At 41.7% G+C, this 14561-nt stretch overlaps 1 long non-coding RNA gene across 1 annotated transcript; it reads left to right on the top strand.

The window, feature by feature from the left end:
- Nucleotides 1–967: 967 nt before the first annotated feature.
- On the top strand, nucleotides 968–8727 carry LOC105355122 (uncharacterized). Its single transcript, XR_013659135.1, has 3 exons — nucleotides 968–7377; nucleotides 7491–7629; nucleotides 7716–8727. It is a non-coding gene; the product is annotated as an uncharacterized LOC105355122 (long non-coding RNA).
- The last annotated feature ends 5834 nt before the right edge of the window (nucleotides 8728–14561 follow it).

Below are 14561 nucleotides of genomic sequence, written 5' to 3'. Positions count from 1 at the left end.
GGTTTTTACATCAAGTAATCGGTGACATCATTTTTGCCAGATAAAAAAAAAGTAGTGACCATGGTGTCTTAAAATCCAGAGCAATTGATGTTTTTTAGTAGTTAGTGAGGGAATTGGGACACAGCCTGAGACTCAGGAAAGAAAGGACGTTAAGTTGCTGCTGAGATGCTCATGTGCAACCAGCAGAAAAAGAGCGGGTTGACTGGTTCCATGTTTGACTCTGACTTTGACTCTGGCTAATAATATCTCTGTGTGGGAACATTTTGTTCCACCTGACATTTAATTATTCATCTTTAGTGCCGGTTGAAACAGGGAGGGCTGCTGAGCTGCATGCACCCAGCAGGTGAAGGAGAAGCAGTGGGTTTCACTTCCTCCTGACATCGACCATCATTTCCTCCGTTTGTGCAGCTGGCTCTTCTGAGGCAGATGATCGTCAAACTGAGAATACTGAGCTGTTTTCAACAAAAAACCTGACCTTTGTGAATGAGTGGGGATCTGGAATGCCATGGCAGCATTGGCTTACCATCTGCATTCGTCGAGGCAAAAAAGAAACTGTGGAGCGGCTGACAGAAACGTTCTCTTCTCCATAATGCAGTGTCATGGAAGGGACACAGGAATCACACACACAGGCCGCTGGCCCTCATCCAGCCAGCATGAGACACACCGCCACCAGCTGCTGCTTTCACATCTCAGATCAACGTGCTCTCACAGACACATGAATATTTTCAGGAGAGGAACACCATCACTGCAGTGACCCACTTCCACCTGAGAGCTGAGAAAAGCTGTTCTCTCCAGGGAGTGGAAAATTCCTCCTGCACTTGAAAAGAAAAAAAGCTAAAGGAGGAGTGTCCCTACAATCACCTGAACAAATGTGGCTGTGTTTAGGACAAAAGCAGTATTTTTGCAGGAATTTCAGTTCTTTTATCTCGGGGGGGGGGGGGGGGGGGGGGGCAGAGGGAGCCAGAAAACTGTGCTCAGCAGTAAAATGTTGAAGGGGTTGTGCACCTGCCCGACTCTCCTGCAGCCTCAGCCTGGCAGAAGCAGAGGGCCGTTGCATAAGGATGTTTGGATGACTGACCATGATTAACTCCACAAGCTCGGCTATTTTTATTAGACACTGTCCTTCACCTGGTAATGGAAGCTGCAGGGAACACTGCAGGCCAACATGATTTCATTCATTAACCCTTTTGCCATCTTAGATGACCCCACCCTTACATTGACGTGTTCTCCCTACCATGACAAAGGTGGATAAAGGTGGAAAGATTTCATATAATCCATGGACACCAGTGAAGATCACAAATCATGGAAGAAAAAAGGTTCACAGCACTGTCTAGTGGGTCTAGATGACCCAACTCCCAACGTTAAAGTGCCTAGGATAGCACAAGGGTTAAAGACTTTAGAAGAAGATGGATGGACGGACGGATAAAGAGACATAGAAACAGCTGAATGAATGGACGGAAAGATAGACAGATGGGTGGATGGAAAGAGGAAGGAAGGGAGGGATAAACTGGTGGCAGGAATGGAATGGAAAGATAGAATGATGGAGTGATGGTTGAATAGATGATGAATAGATTGACAGACTGATGTGCGGACGGACGGACGGATGGACGGATGGACGGAAGGATAGATGGATGGAAAGCCAATTAAACTAACAGGTATGTTGGACACCTTATAAGTCACATGAATTGTCTGTAGATGTTTCTTCAGCTCCTGGGGAACAACCAGGCAGAGGAAGCTGACAGAATGACGATTGTCTCCACCAGGACTCAGTCAGGTTATGATCTATCTTTATAATTAATGTTTATTTTAGGTCAGAACCACGTAGTAATTTTATATCCTAAAATTCTCAAATGAAAGTTCCTGAAGAGCCTAGATCATAAACAATTAAGGGGAATGCACCACAAGCTCCACCTCTACTTTTTAAGATGGCTCTAAAAATGAGAGTGGAACAAAATGTTCAGTAAGACTCAGGGTTCTGTCCCGTTACTACTCCCAATATTTGGGTGGAGGTTTCAGGACCAGAGTACCATTGTCTTTGATCCTGAATCTCCAGAAGCATCCAACAGTGTGGAGTCATTTCCAAAACCATTTAAGACACGATTCCAGACTGAATGTCAAACGATTCAAAGGCTAAATGAAGCCAGAAGCTTTATTTAGCTTGTGTCGTTTTTGTCTTGACACAGATGTTCTTGTGTTTTTCTGTGCATAAGTCAGTTGTTTTCCTGTAATTGTGACCCACTGAACCCACCAAAACCCAAACTGTTCAAACGGTGGTCCTATTTTAACAAGTCGTACTAAAAGAAAGCTCCCAGTGACCAAAACCAGACCGGGCTTGGAGGTGGGTATTATATCAGCCCTGCCAGCTCACCGTTTCAAACCGGATGATTCGGTTTCGGGGTCAGAGCCGTTACATAAGCAGGAATATGAGCTGCATAAGGGATGGGGTCAGGTAGCATCTCTAGCAGCCAGCATTTACAAGTGAACCAAGATTTCAAACTGCATTTCTACAGCTTGAGTTCAGCTCAGACAGAATCAGAAAACACTTGCTTCCACTCTGAATACTCTTTTCTCTGAGAAGAAAAGAAACAGTCAGTAGTCAGAGCGTGTGGGTGTAAAGTTTCTGGCTGCATATTTGTTTGTGTCTGCTGGAATGGGAGCTGGCTTGGGTGGTTGTCTGTATTAGTTGGTCAGGGCTTCAAATCCCAACCAAGACGCCTTACCCAAACTGACCTCAGTTCTGTAAAGTAATCTGCAAAGTACACATGCACACTGGAGCTTGGTATGTGTTTCACCTGAACCCAACACAAAACACAAAGCAGAGCTTTCTGGGTAATGGAGGTGGTGTTGATTGACCAGAAAGGTCTCCCAACAGCTGACTCACAACAGTTCATTTTGTTGCAGAGTTTGACTTTTGCCATTGCAGTCAAACAGAAATTGCTCCTTTTGACACCTGCCCAGTGGTCGTTTGGGGAACTGCATCCTCGTTTCGAATTTGCTTCAAATTCCCTCAGATTCTGGTGGGTTGACTCTCCGTTGAGCTGGAAGATGGAAGAATTTCACTTTCTTAATACATTTCTCTAGAAGTGGAGTTTCTGCTCTGCTAAATTAAAAGAAATTAATTCATTTTAGTTTCAAGATTTATTCAATTTTTCAACATTGCAATAAAAATAAATTGTTGGATAAGGAAATTAACCAAATCTAAATATAAAAAAGTATTTTTGAAAAACTGTTTAAAAATACCACAAATACTGCTGGAGTTTTTTGTTTGTTTGTTTGTTTTTGCTGTTTGTGCTTTTTTAGCTCACTGGAGAATATTCATAGAGGTTAATTTTTTCCAGTTGCATATTTCATGATAGGATGTTCTCTAAATTTACAATTCTGAATAAAATGTTCGCTTTTTTAGCACTTAAAGGTTATATGAGGCAATTTAACGACCTCTAATCTTAATCTGACATTCCTTCAAAATCCCGTCTATAAAACGTTCATCCTAATCCTGCAGGGAGTCTCTTGATGGATGTTTTTATGGTGGATTAAAGTCAGAGACTTTTTGTTTCCCTCCGTTTTTCCTTTTTTTTGACAGAGGTTATCAGGCAGCAGATGAAAGTCACAGTAAACACAAGACAGAAAAGATGGTGAGGTTGTGCAGAGAGCAGGTCGCCTCATCGTCTCCTCATGCAGGCAGCAACGACATAAACTGCAAAGTCATTAAAACAAAGATGCTGAATAAGGCCTGCAGGAGCTTCGCTTTGCAATTTCAGAGAACATCACTTTATTAGGCTTTTCTTCATAGGTTTTGTTAAGTTTTAGGTTTTAAAAACAAAGCAAAAGCACAATGACAAAAACTTAATTAACACTATAACCAACAGAGATCAGATGAAAGATAAAACAAATTATCAAATTCTAACACAAACTCAAGCAACGGAAGGATTCAGGTAGTTTTTCTTTCCTTTTTTTGGAGCTAAAAAATTATATTTTGGATAAATATTGCAACAAAAGTTTATTGTTGGCTCATCTGTTGGAGCCTAAGGTTGCTTTAACACTGGGATAGTCCTGTGGACTCAGTTCATATGTATTTGAAAGCAAAACAGTGATTCCCTTATTTGTAAAGTCTCAGCTGATGATTATTTTCTTGCCGAAACAAAATACTTATAATTTTCAAGTTTTATTACATTACAGAAATGTAATCTTATTTTAACAAAAGACACTTCTGATCTCGGAATCTTCAAAGCCCTCATGTTTATTTCTAGTCATGGTCATTTATTTACAACTTGAACATTTTTTAAGAAATCAACATTGTTCAAATCACAAATGTTTTTTTATTTAATCTACAACAGAGGAGTAAAGAATAAAACTAGTGTTAAACAATAAAAAAGTTACTTTAAAGTTTGTTTTTTTCCAGGATTTTCATACATAGAAAAAATATGCATATAATGAAATTTTGCATTATTGTGTTGTAGTTGTGAGTCTTAGTCATTCAGAGAGTTATAATGACATGGAGCAACATGTGAGTGTTTATTTGTACTGGCTGAGGTCAGTGTGAGCTAATGCTAGAAATTACCAGCGGACCTTCCTTCCTTCCTTCCTTCCTTCCTTTCTTCCTTCCTTCCTTCCTTCCTTCCTTCCTTCCTTCCTTCCTTCCTTCTTTCCATTTTTCCTTCCTTTCTTCCTTCCTTCCTTATTTCCTTCTGTCCTTTCTTCCTTCCTTCCTTCCTCCTTTCTGCCCTTCCTTCCTTCCTTCCTTACTCCCTTCTGTCCTTCCTTCCTTCCTTCCTTCCTCCCTTCTGTCCTTTCTTCCTTCCTTCCTTCCTTACTGCCTTCTGTCCTTCCTTCCTTCCTTATTTCCTTCTGTCCTTTCTTCCTTCCTTCCTTCCTCCTTTCTGCCCTTCCTTCCTTCCTTCCTTCCTTCCTCCCTTCTATCCTTCCTTCCTTCCTTCCGTCCTTCCTCCCTTCCGTCCTTCCTTCCTTCCTTCCTCCCTTATGTCCTTTCTTCCTTCCTTCCTCCCTTCCTCCCTTCTGTCCTTTCTTCCTTCCTTCCTTCTTTCTTTCCATTTTCCTTCCTTCCTTCCTTCACCCCTTCTGTCCTTTTTCCTTCCTTCCTTCCTTCTTCTTTCCTTCCTTCCTTCCTTCCTTACTCCCTTCTGTCCTTTCTTCCTTCCTTCCTTCCTCCCTTCTGTCCTTTCTTCCTTCTTTCCTTCCTTACTGCCTTCTGTCCTTCCTTCTTTCCTTCCTTACTTCCTTCCTTACTTCCTTCTGACCTTTCTTCCTTCCTTCATTCCTCCTTTTTGCACTTCCTTCCTTCCTTCCTTACTCCCTTCTATCCTTCCTTCCTTCCTTCCGTCCTTACTCCCTGCTGTCCTTTCTTCCTTCCTTCCTTCCTCCCTTCTACCCTTCCTTCCTTCTGTCCTCCCTTTCCATTCTTCCTTCTTTCCTTCATTCAAATATCATCCATCCATCCATCCATCCATCCATCCATCTTCCTCTGCTTGTCCAGTACAGGGTTGCGGGGGCAGCAGTCAAAAGCAGAGATGCCCAGACTTCCCTCACCCCAGCCACATCAGCCATATCATTCATATTTATTTATGCAATTGTTTTGTTTGTTTGACGTTCATTTGTTCATTTGTGTGTTCATGCAATCACTTATTCATTATTTAACTGAATAATTCTTTCTTTTTTTTGTTTTTTGTGAGATGACCAACGGAGTGACTCACTTCCTGCAGACACTCTCCCCTCTCACATTGGCTGTCATTGAGGCTTGATGTTGCAGAACAGACGTTTGTGGGCGGAACCAGATCTGTCCCTCTCCTCGTTCATTTTTTGAGCCTTTCAGAGCCCCTCACCACCACCATCCTCTTGTATTTTTCTGAGAAAAAATCTCTTTCAGTTTCTGTGCCGCTCAAACCATATGAAATCTCCGACCAAACTGCCTCTGACACAGAGGTGTGCTTCTATAATCGATCAGTGCGCGGGTTACTCTGTGAAAAGCTCATTTCATTTATAAACCAAACAGTTTTTAGATCGGGGGAAGACATGAAAAACCTCAGAAAATTGAGGCTGTACGCTAAAAAACCACCATTTTCCACAACTAACAGAAGATCAACTTATAAAGGAGATGTGAAAGTCTGGCTTTTGGGGAACCCTGGGGTATTAACTCCTCTCCAAATTGTTACATAACCAAGTAGAAATTGACTGATCAACTAGTTAAAAATGCAGCCCTGCAGCAGTTCAAGTCATGAATTTATCAGGGGAAAAAACACTAACGATTATTGGGCTTCACACCTACGTAAATCATCTATTAAAAGGTTTTCTGAGTATTGTTTCTATAAACATCTGTTTTAGCCCATCCATCAGTTAACCCCCCACTCCCCACCCCATGTTTACAACCACAACATCTGTAATGAAACTGGGAAATGTCTTTTACAGGGAAAAATAGTTTAAAAGCTTTACAAGTTTGCACTATTTTTTTTAAAGGAGCTCTGTTGTGAAAAGGACCTGATCATCTTGACAGGGGGAGTCGTTTTCTGTCTTTCTTTTATATTGGATTTAACCTTTTATGGTAAAAAGGTGAAATGCCTGCTCATAAAACCCTCAGACTGTTTTTGTTTGGCTCAGAACCATAAATGCAGTTTAGCTACCAGGACAGAGGAAGGCCAGGTGTGCAGGAGACGGATGGGGGCTTTACCTGAGACCTGAGTTTAGATGACAGGCAGGTTACTGTTATGGAGGAGGGAACTTGGTGCTGTGCCTGTCAAAGAATGTCCTCATGGTTACACAACCTAACACATAACAGAATTTCAGCTCCTTTGTTGTCCTCATCACCTTTTCCACATCTGCATACCTTTCAGGAAGCACCGTTATCTTAGGTAGAATGCTGAAAACATCCGGTTTGGTTTGCTTCCACACATGGCGCTCTATAAGGTAAAAAACAAACACTGAAGACGACCATTCTTTTCGTCATTCATTCATTTTCCAAACCCATTAGATCTCTTTCACAGTCACGGGGTTGCTGGAGCCTATCCCAGCAACTGTTGAACAAAGGCGGGCACCTCGGGCAAGTCCCCAGTCTGTCTCTGGGCCTAAACTTCATGATGAAAAAGAAAAACAACAATCTGAAACAAGATTTTTTAAATTGTGGCATGGTCTGCTTTATTTTACACCAGAGACCAATTGTTTTAAAGGAGGATTTCTGGACAAGTAAAGAGTGTTTTATGCTTTTTTTTTCTTTTAGTTTGTATGTTTTTCCTTGTAAGAATACTTACTTGAAGTCTCTCCTTGAGTTTGTGACAGGTGCTGCTCTTTGCTCTGCCTTTGGTCAAAGACTAAGAAGGAAAAGGTGCTGAAAATCAAGGAAATCTAGACAGTAAACACAAATTTAAAAAGGTCAGCTATGATAACATGGGGAAAAAAAATCAAGATCCTGTCGAGACGTTTTGTGCATTCAGTTTCAACGGGGTAGATGACTGAGCTGCTGTTTTCACACATTTTATCACCAGGAGAGCTGGAAACCCTCAAGTACAGGGCAGAGTGATGATCTCAGCTTGGTCAGAAGCGACAATTTGTGTGCTCCTCACTTTAGAGCTGCAGAGAATTTGGGACTGCAGAACATCCCCTCCTCGCTTATCTGTGAATGACGTAAGTGAAGCCGCAGCTGCGTTAACCCAGATTCAGCCGGAGCAGTAAGGAACCAGCTCCCATCTTATGCAACCTTTTCTCCGCAGAGCCCTGCCTGCAGCATGAACAGAAACGAAGGAAGCGAAGGAGGCTGCCTTGCTCCTCGGGCCGTCAGCAGGCAGGCTGGAGAGGGCCGCCGGGGTGCAGCAGCTCAGATGAACGATGCTAAAGAGCTTTGATGTCCGAGGAGGATTTGTGATTCTTGTGTAAGAGCCAGACTGACGTCAGAGGACCTGAATCAAACCGTGCAGAGTAATCAAAGAGCTGCTGCTGCATCATTATTCTTACATAAAACTGTTTTTTTAAGCTTCGCTCACAATAAAATTTGATTTTTGCCTCAACTAAAACAATGAGCATGAAAAGCAGGAAAAATTGAGTTTGTGCAACATTTAAAAACAGAGAGTCAAAGCTACTCAGCAATTTAGTTGATAATCTTAATCATCTCCGGAGACCCTCAGAACATTTTATAATTTTAATATAATTTATGTATATATGGCAACCTTTGTTGTAAATCAACATTCTTCATATCAGAGTTAGAGCAGCCTCCAGACCTCCGGGTTGCTTCGGAAACCTCCAGGTCTGCAGAGGCATCATGAGAAAATCTAGAGGGTTCTCTCGCCTGAGACGGCAGGTCTGTACCTGTCGACAGAGAGCCCCGGTGTGGCTCCGAGCATGCTCAGATGCAGCCGCCGTTATGTAACCCTCATAGAACAAACCTATGTTTTTAATTTGGGAATTGGAACTCTTCTTTGAGCTGCCGTAACTTTAATAACATTTTTTGTTTCGGCAAATAACAGTATCACATCTTTTAAGGGCGTCTCACTGACAGAAGTGGAAAAATAAACTCAATATTAAATCTGCGACTTGTGTTGTGTAGCCCGCAGGCACTATCTGCCCCCACCGGCCCCCTTTAACCCGCTCTCACTGGCTACACGCCCTTTACTCTCCTTCCTGACTCCACCACAGGTCAAAGAATTCATTCAAAATCTTCTAAAACTTCTAAAACCAAAGTGTTTTCCCCAAGTAGCTTCCCAATGATGCTCGAGGAGTTAGGAAGCCATAGATTCAAGGAGGAGTTTAGTTTTCTTGGTAAATCCAAGATGGCAGCCTCATCCTGAGGTCAAAGGTCAATGAAACTTTTGTTGTGGTTGTAGACTTGGGCTTTCGGTCTGTGTGAAATTTCACGAGGACTCAAACAAATTTTCTTTGCCCGTATTGTGGGGAAACGGGAAAATTACCAAATTTCATACTTTGCTCCAAAATTGTTCTGTGTCCATCCCATAATAATTCAAAACTTCCTTTGGATATCTCAACATGTTTTGCTCGTTAATTTTTTAACTATTTTTTAAGCCCCAGAAGATATTCTGGCCCCCAATTTTTTTTTTGACAGTTTCTGACGCTGTAATGTTGTTATTTTATGGGGGCGGATGTTCATATCAAACATTCCTTTTCACCGGGTACTAGGTGTTTGCACATTTTGGTGAGTTTTTGAGTATGTAGCAGGAGTGAAATTTTCACTCATACGCCCAGTAGGAAAGAAGAATTGCAAAAACATTATGAACCTTGCAGTTAAGGACATAATTACGACATACATGTAATTAAATTACATTTTTCAAGTTTTCCTAGAATAGGATGAACTCGTGGAAAATCTAAATCCTAAAGTTATAGGACTGTGGACGTGGATTTCTTCCTGCAATCTTGAGTTCAGGTTTTAAAGAGTGAATGTTCAATCTTCTAGTAATAAGTCAGAATTAGATTTTGTCTGAATGGAGTGCTGTACTTTACGTCAATACTCAGAGGCGCGTAAGTCAACTCTGGTGTTATAAATAGCTTAACACCTTTGGCTGCTCAAGAGATAAGACTTTATTTACCTGATAACGGGGAAACTCCAGCATTACAAACAAATGGAAAGAATCACCAACAATCAGCACAAAAGGTCAAATAACTAGAGGGAGGATTAAATAAGAGAACGGCCTCTTACCACTTATTTGGTTTCCTAATTTTGTCCTATTTTCTGCACCAAACAGGAAAATCCAGATAATCAAACTATAGAATAAAATCTACTATTTATTAATTCTGTATAAAGCCTGAGATATATAACTTCAAATGTTTATCTGACTCTTGTGGTGGTGAAGCCAGTCCTAATGAGATGTTTTTGTGTTTCTTTATCACCAACAACACAACATTCTTCAATGACAACCATAACAGGAAATGAAAATACCTTAAAACGTGACTCTGTCATTGGAAACACTACTTCATGAGACAGGATGTGAGTCATTGGAACTAAATGCTCAACAACTACGACATTGAGAGGTTGCTATTCACGTTTTTGGAGCGAAATGGAAAGTATGTTGGGTTAGAGTTTAAATAAAAAACCAGACAGGTAACTCGGAGGAGTCCACTTTCCCCAAACACTAGAAAATGAATGAACACGTTATAGAAAACGTGCTACCTTAAAATGTATGTGTAGGTGTCTAGTGGTGCTTTATGTGTTCTAAATGAAACATGTAAAAACATGTCGGCTTGAACAAAACCAGCAGTTCAGGAAAATGTATTGGGTGCAAAAAAGAGAAGGAAGGCATGTCCCAACACCTTTGCGACAGGTCGTTCAGGTGACCACTGTCACAGAGGAGAGAAGGTCCCGTGTAGGTCAACCAGACAAATAAGTGAACCCTCCTAAAGACACCTATCCAGATAGTAGTGTGAGAAATTTCGTTCAGATAACTCGAAAAGGTAGACAAGAAGGTCAACTAAAAAAAACCTTAGAAGAGGCAAATAGAGGAATGACATCCTATCAACCCACTTGAAACTGGAAACTAGCACACAGGAAGCCTATCTTGCGCCTGTCCCATGACCCTCTGAAATCAGGAGAAACAGAACAATGCCTCGGGAACAGGACAGTGTGTACGTGGGAGCCCAGAAGACCCCCCTAAGAACAAGCAAACAGGGAGAAAAGCATTCCAGCAAGCAAATTGAACAGGCAGGAATGAAGAGGAGCGTCCTGCGTCTCCATTGAAACAGACAGAAAGAGGAACCTGGTCCAGGTGAGCCCCTCGGAACTGTCAGAGAAAGATTGGTATCCCGGCAACAAGCATGTGGGAAAAAGAGGAAAATCATCTCCGGAGGCCTTCAGAACATATAAGCATGAAGAGTAACATCCTACATGCCCCATTAAAGCAGGTAGAAAGAGGCATGTGGTCAAAATAAGCAGAGAAAAAGATCTGTATCTCTGCAACCCTCTTGGAACCAACAAGCAGGGAGAAGAGTCACAGGAAGATCGTCTCCAGAGGCCCTCATAACAAGAAGGCATGAAGAGGATTGTCCCAGCAAACGCTCCATTGACCTCAAAGGAATTGTAGCCTTAACTTAACAGGAGAGTGGACATCAACCCCTGAAAACTCTGCATGGTGGCTTCATGTTTCTGAGGTTTCAGTACGAAGTAAAAAGGTCCCAAATAAAGACAAGATCAATTTGGTGATGGACACTTGAATCTTCTTTCTCTTTCGGCTTTTCCCATCAGGGGTCGCCACAGCGAATCATCCTTTTCCACCTCACTCTATCATGGACATCTTCTACCCTAACATTAGCCAACTTCATGTCCTCTGTTAAGACATCCATGTATCTCCTCTTTGGCCGTCCTCTTGCCCTCCTGCCAGGCAGCTCCATCTCCAACATCCTTCTACCAATATATCCACTATCCCTCCTCTGAACATGTCCAAACCATCTCAGTCTGGCTTCTCTGACTTTGTCGCTAACACAGGCAACATGAGCCGTCCCTCTGATGTACTCGTTCCTTATCCTGTCTAACCTGGTCACTCCTAAGGAGAACCTCAACATCTTCATCTCCGCTACCTCCATCTCAGCCTCTTGTCTCTGTCTCACTGCTACCGTCTCTAACCCATAGAGCAGAGCTGGTCTCACCACTGTCTTGTACACCTTTCCTTTGAGTCTTGCTGGCACTCTTCTGTCACACAACACTCCTGACACTTTCCTCCAACCGCTCCAACCTGCCTGCACTCGCCTCTTCACCTCTTTTCCACACTCCCCATCACACTGAACTGTTGACCCCAAGTACTTAAACTCCTGCACCTTCTTCACCTCAGCCCCCTGTAACCTAACGCTTCTACCTTGATCCCTCTCGTTCAGACACATGTATTCTGTCTGATGGACACTTGAATAATTAAATAAAAAATATGCAGATATACCTTAATGTCAAACAAACCCTTGCATTATGGACAGTAACCGGACAATGCAAAAAAGGTGACAAACCAACCAGAACTGAACCATTTCTATTTGTGAATATGACCCTAATTGCACTAAAAGAGGATTTGCAAACAAGAAACAGATAAAAATGCAGTTCACCTTTAAAATGCAACTGCATACATCTTTGTTGGGCACTTTTAAATGTCATCAAAATATATTTTTTTCTTGTTAAAAAAGACTGTGTCCAGTAACTTTTGGGTTAAGTGATTATTCTTAGGAAACCAGTTTTTGTTTATGCTCGTGCTATTTTTGTTTGGTCAATAGCTTGAAGCAACAAAAGATTCTCTAATGCTCATCCCGATATTGTCTACGTTCCTGGTTCCTGCAGTGAACGGGCCGTGCTGCTCAGTGACTCTTTTATCTGCTGTTCCTGTTAATATATTTTAAAAGCATTTTTTTTGTGAGTAAGCGATGGGAAAAAGTTTTCACTACAGCTGAAACTGATGACGATGGTTACACAGAACTCCTGGACATTCAAAAAGGAAAAATCCAGATATGACAAACTGATTCCTGTCTTATTTTAGCATATTTGTTTCATTTACACACAGTTTTTTTTATCTCATGTTGACACAGACTTTTTTCTTCTTTTCCTGAGGACTAAAAAAGACTAAGTTGTTGGATGTTTGCGTCACAATCAAGAGAATCAGGACCCAGTAATAATTGCGCAGCAAAGATGTTTTGAAGCTTCAAAAATGAGGACAAAAAGTTCACAAAAACCTAACTGCTGCTTGGTTATGCTTACACGCTTGTGAAACTCTCAGCTGAGGTGGCTCATCTTACCACAAAGGCTTCACTTTGTTCAGCAGAGCTGGATCTCAGCTAGGCGTAAAGTGGGTCACCTCCGTGTTAGCATGAACTGACTGGTTTACCTGGTTTTACTCCTGCTGCGTGCACAGCTACACGATCACGTGACTGCACATTCTTCCTGCATGGCAACCGCAGGTGAGCCCCGCAGCTTCACCTGCGATGACCCGAGGAGCTGTCAGAGGCGCAAGTGGCAGAACTGAACCCTCTGAGGCTTGAGAATAAGAAAAAAAAGTCAAAGTTTCTGATTTTGCCTTCTGGTGGAGAAACAAGAAAGTCTGGAGACCTTTTTATCTTTGATGATGACAAAACATATTCTCACAAAAAGGTTGTGTAAAAGAATTTCAGGCATCACCTGTTGTGCCTGGGGCTCCTCACATCCCATTTACCTGGAATACAATTCAAGCATCATTTCTCCTTTTCACAGTGATGCTGTGGCTGTTTTTTCCTCTCCTTCTGATGCCACGTTCTCACAAAGCGTGTTCAAATGACTACTTCCAATGAAAAGTCTCTGTAGCCATACGCATATGCACATTTCCACATTCAAAACTCTTACATTTACGTTGCTACGCAAGGTTTTAAGTTCATTTTTGAGATTCTTACAAAACGTGCAGCCACTGCACCCGTATTGAAAGTTAAACCAGTTGAATTATGACCAACCCGGGACTCAGATTTGGTAGAGTAGTGTGGGTGGCGTCCTTTTTAATTAAATATTTTTATTTATTTATTTTTACTGTCAGCACTCATTTTTGTTTTCTGCGAGCGAGGAGCTGCTCCAAAGAAAGAACACGTGCCAGGGAGGGGGGGGGCATCTTTGGACTCTGACCTGCAGCTGCAGCCTTGGTGGGGGACTGCCTGTTTTTGGCTACGTGACCCCTGATTCATCACGAAGCTGAACACGAGTTGGAACCCATGGAGCTCCAGCAGTCCGTCAGAAAAACTGTGAAACAACCAAATAAACCAGAGGCCTGCTCCCCTGCGGCCTGCTGAGCTCATTTCTATATTTTTTCCCCGGATCTTTTGTACGACGAAGCATCAGGCCCACCATGAAAGAAAAACTGAAATTAATATACGAAAATAAAGTCATAAAATTATGAGAAAGAAAATCTAATTTTACAATGAAAAAGACATGCTTTTTTTGAAAATAAAGTTGGTTGTGTAAACCTTCATCCACATTACATGCCGACTAAATCCATCAATGCAGTCATTTGTAGGCTTTTGTTTATCACATGAAGTCATGTCCCATAATGCATTTGGACCTCTGCAACCATCGCTATACTGAAAATTGCTTAATCTGGGCACACTGGTTGCAGGCTCTGTTTAATTTGCTAAAATGGTTAAGATAGTCCCTTATTCTGAACTGCTACATTTTTTTTATCAATGTCCAACATTTTGTTTAAAAAATACTCACATGTGAAAGGCTTATTAGGTGTTTTTTTGCATCATTTAAAGTCCCCTTGCTTTGCAACGCTTTTTTTTAACTAGTAAAGAAACTACCAATTTGTTTTTTTTGGTTTCTGTATCACAGAATCTTGTTTTTTCTGCATTGTTTAGCTTTTATGTTGCTGATTTTTCAATTTAACATGATCTTAATTCAGCCCAAACTGAAATTTATCTTTTTTTTTTCAAACATAATTGGAAATACTTTTGCTAAAAACCCAGAAAGTGACTTTGACCTGACCCTAAACTGGTAAAGAAGAACTCTGCATCTCAGGACATCATTGTGTAACATTTGCTTTCACGGACGCACATTATGTAAAAGTCCTCCTTCTGTGGGTAATGTGCAGCGACGCGTCCTCTGCGCTGCTTCAGGCCTCCACCTGCTC

The sequence above is a fragment of the Oryzias latipes genome, chromosome 11, assembly GCF_053564925.1.
Source record: "Oryzias latipes strain Hd-rR chromosome 11, Olatipes_Hd-rR_3.1".
Lineage (NCBI taxonomy): Eukaryota > Metazoa > Chordata > Actinopteri > Beloniformes > Adrianichthyidae > Oryzias > Oryzias latipes.
Note: the sequence above shows the minus strand (reverse complement) of the source record. Positions and strands in the feature narration are given on the sequence as shown.